The sequence below is a fragment of the Triturus cristatus genome, chromosome 8, assembly GCF_964204655.1.
Source record: "Triturus cristatus chromosome 8, aTriCri1.1, whole genome shotgun sequence".
Taxonomy (NCBI): domain Eukaryota; kingdom Metazoa; phylum Chordata; class Amphibia; order Caudata; family Salamandridae; genus Triturus; species Triturus cristatus.
The window spans coordinates 1,605,511,408-1,605,515,919 of NC_140591.1; the positions used below are offsets into that span (position 1 = coordinate 1,605,511,408).

The 4,512-nt window shown below is 39.6% G+C and overlaps 1 pseudogene; it reads left to right on the top strand.

Annotated features, from left to right (window-relative positions):
* The first annotated feature begins 337 nt into the window (after window positions 1–337).
* On the top strand, window positions 338–1,300 carry LOC146806307 (olfactory receptor 56A4-like; annotated as a pseudogene).
* Window positions 1,301–4,512: the final 3,212 nt, after the last annotated feature.

The window sequence follows — 4,512 nt, forward strand, 5'->3', positions numbered from 1 at the left end:
AGCAAAAGCAGTTGTAAAATGAAAATGAAGTGCATTTCATCCGTCCCCCAGCACCTCTAGCAATGTTCTATAAACAATATATGTTTGACCAAGTAACATTTACCATATCTCTAAAACCAATAACGGTCTCTTCCAATTAATGCCTTCAACAGACCAATTCAAAGCTGATCTGACCTCGTTGATCTCTTCCTAATTTAATACAAGAAATATAGAGTATGTATTAATCTAAAATAATTTAAGATAAAAAAGCATGATTGTAAATTACCAGATTAATTGCTAATTATTTGTTTTGTTTTTTGATTCTCTCAGCAGATGCTGATGGGAAGGCACTTTTACTATGTCATCTATCAACACCACCTCATCCTTTCAAATTCCACACTTTTTACTGATCTGTTTTCCAAGTATCCAGAGCTGGCAGCATTGGCTTTTCATCCCTCTGGCTTTTCTTTTACTTATCGCTATTGTCTCCAATCTCACAATCCTGGAAGTCATACGCAGAGAGCCGAGCCTTCATGAACCTATGTACTACTTGATTGGGTTCCTCGCTGTCTTAGATCTTGTTCTGTGCATGGCCACCATCCCCAAAATATTGGGAGTCCTTTCCTTCGACCTACAGGTCATTGACTTGCCAGGCTGCTTTTTTCAGATGTTCACAGTGAATGCATTAGTTGCAATGGAATCTGCTACGTTCCTTTTCATGGCTTTAGACCGGTACGTTGCTATTTGCCATCCCTTGAGGTATCCTTCTGTAATTAACCACAGGTTTATTGCAAATGCCTTTCTGTTTATTCTGCTCAGGAGTATCCTCGTGTGCTTACCTTATCCAGTGTTAGCAGCCCGACTTCAGTACTGCTTCAGAAACGCCATTGAACATTGCGTATGTACCAACATAGCGGTGACATCCCTGGCTTGCAGTGATAGAACAATGAATGCAGTCTACCAGTTGGCCATTGCCTTCGGCATATTAGGAAGTGACTTTCTCTTCATCTGCCTGTCCTACTGCCTTATCCTCCGTGTAGTAATAAATATTCAAGTCAAAGGGGCTGCCACAAAGGCACTAAGCACATGTTCTTCACATTTCATTTTGATTTAATTCTTTTATACCTTGTTGTTGGTTTTAATTTTCACAAATAAGATGGAGAGGGTAATAGTACCTGATGTCCCTATCTTACTCAATGTCCTTCACTTCATTATACCTCCTGCAATAAATCCAATAGTCTATGGACTGAGGACCAAAGAGATGAGGCCTGGCATCATGAAAATGATCCGGAAAGGAAACAAAAATTCCGATATGAAATAATAAGGAATAGATATATGGCTGTAGACAACATTAAGAGCGTTGTATAAAACAGATGAGTGGCATTACTTATACACAAATGTGGCCTTCCATATGAAGTGCTCATATGAGTGAGTATGAGGAGTGGTGCTGCTTGTGACTTAAAGCAACCAAGGGTTGAATAGCAAACAAAACACTTCGTCTGTTCAACAGAACCAGGCCACAAATTGAACCGTCCTGGAGATGACTGCAGTAACTTTCTGTCCTCAACACTTATCTAAACCAACAAAGCACTTGTTATTTTCAAACAATCATAACACCAAAAATATCGATCTTTAAGTTTTTTCTAGGGGCGGCCTTTGTGTATGGACTAACCACAGCCTAGAACCGCAAAAAACACCTAATGTTTCAGCTCACATGAACACTGAAACCTTGAAAAAGCATCAGTCCTGCATACCAGAAGGGGTAAAACACGTGTTGGCTATCCAGATGTCTAAGATTATGTATCATATAAGTAAAATACGTTTTTAGGTTTAAAACATGTTTTATTAGTTTTGTATACGAAGAAAAATTATCAGTACAAGATTAGAGGTGGATGAAGAATTCCACTCCGCTGGTGGAGTTCGCAGAGTTTTACCCATTCTGTGCTCTGTGTGGAGTTCCGAAAAACTCTGTGAAGTGACACGGAGCAGAGTTTTTTCTCTCGAGCATCTCCCCAATGGTAAATTGGCAAGTGCTTGTGGGAAAAAAATCACATAGACCTCCTCCCGGGGAGATTGTTCATCGTGGGCAGTTGCAGCAGGTCGAGACCACTCTCGTTGAGAAATCTGCTATTCGTGTTGAGGAAGCTGCCTCTCAAGTAGAATATTTACTTGAGAGGTAAATAGCACAAGCATCCTCTGGCGCAAGGCATAGTGCGAGCAACGCGACTTAACAGACTCCGCCACTGGCAGAACTCTGCAGAGCGCGGTAAAGTTTTTCTGGCACTTCACAAACTCCATCCAGGCTTATAAAAGATACCTCATCACCTATATCCAATGGCTGGTGAGAGAATAGAGGCTGAGGCAGAAACAAAAGAAAAGTAAATGTAATAGAGTCAAAAAGCGAGTAGGGTGTGGGGCCTGAAGTTGGTTTTGGCATGAGGATTTATGATTGGGTAACAGGGTTCCTTCTGATATATAGTGATGGTTGATTATGTATAGGGAGAATCAACTCTGAGTGGGCTCACAAGGTGGGCGGTGGATCTCCTGGCACACAGGTATGCGGGCATTGAAGTTCCCTAAATTCTTTTGTTAGGTATCTAATGCAGGGTTTCCCAAGTCTTATCAAACCGTGGTAGCTGATTCATACATTTTTGATCTTTGAATCTACTATTGTGATGTGCTTTATGTGTATATCAAACACATATTATGACAACTTAAAAAGGTGGATAATATTGTGAAACTGAATTTGGGTAAACACATCATTTTTCTTACGGAGATTAGGTGGTGTTAGGTTGCAGAGTACCCCTTTTAGAAAAAGAAGAGGTTGTGATCTTTGAAATGAGTTGTGGGCAATTTGCCACAGTACATTAATAGAAATTAAGACAAACATACATGAAGTCTTGCAGGAGATTGTTCTCCAAGAGAAGAAGCATACAGACTATGGAAAAGAAGGAGACAACTATTTAAAGGAAAATTAAACGTGACCATCAGACATTTAAAGTAAATATACTTTCTCATGCTACGTTTTAGGAATATGGGAACATTTTTTGAAGATAGTGTACAATTTGAGGATGTAAGACTGAAGAAAGAAATAACATTATTTGCAAGTGAAGATAGTGCCATATTAGGCACATTTATATGAGTTAGATGTTTTCTTACATACATTTTGGATGCAAGGGTACATTTCACTCTAAAACAATAGAATGAAAAACAGAGTGTCATTGTGCTCTAATGCTGTGACATTGTCACAAATGTATTTATGTAAAATGCCTTAATGGTGTCATTTTGGAATCTTGTGTAACAATTGTAATGTGAAATTCCCTAAATTAAACAAATTACATTTGCATAATTTAAATATTCACCTGGGCTTTTTCACCACCCCCCTCAACTCATAAAGGCCAGATGTTGAGTCCTGATGCAAATGTAATGTTTCCCCATAGCGGGGTGAATGAAGAGGAGGCAGATGCTAATCAATGGCATATGCTTAGTCTCTCCCCGATAGAGCTTCTTCATTTTCTGACTTTTGGAAGCACATGACCTCCCACAGCTGCCTCCTACTTAATGTACAGTCTATCATGCACCACTCTTGGTCTGTTTAGATGCATATGCAGTTATAGCAATAGCACAAAAAAGACTTCATGTTGTTATTGTCTTATATCATGCATCCTCAGGTCTTCATGCCTGGGTTCCAGGGCACACTGGTTGTGTTTTTTTTCATTTTTATTTATGTATAAAGTTTTATAAAGCGCGAACATGACCAAAATGTTGGTGTCAGAGCGCTGTATAACCTAATAAATAGCATTAAATATACAAGGAACAAAATATAGAAAATACAGCATGAAAAGATAATAGAAAGAGACATAGTGAAAACACCAGCAGAGAAATCAAATTGGCATGGATTGTCGCCTCAGATAAGATAGACATTATTCAGCAGTCTCATTTTTACTTCGTTTTTGAAAAGAACGAATGAAGGGATGGTCCTAATCTCTGGGGAAAGAGAGTTCCAAATTCTTGGGGAAATTCCAGAGAAAGGTCTCTTATTGGCTTTCTATTTGTGAAATGTTGGGGGTTTCAGCAGTAGGGAGCATGTACTACGAGAAGCACTATTCCTTCCGGATAGTACCAGTTTATGAGTCAGGTAGCAAGGAGTGTAGTGGTGGATGGCTTTGTATGTCATACATGCTATTTTTAGGTGGATCCTAGATTCACAAGGTAGCCAGTTCAGAGAGTGGAGGGCTGGGGTGATATGATCATTTTTCTTTATGCCTCAGATGAGCCGTCCAGCAGCATGGAGGGTAGCCCTCAGTGGTGCTAATTTTATTTTCGGTAGGCCAACAAGGGTAGCATTCCCATTGTCAAGTTTGGAGATCACAAGAGCCTGAACCGCCATCTTGAGATCTGCATTGGGCAGGAAACGCTTTAGTTTTCCTAAAATGTAGAGATGGAAATTGACCGCTCTGGTTGTGGAGCTGATGTTATTCATCATGGAGAGGTTGTTATCTAGTGTTATTCCTAGGGATTTTGCTGAATCAA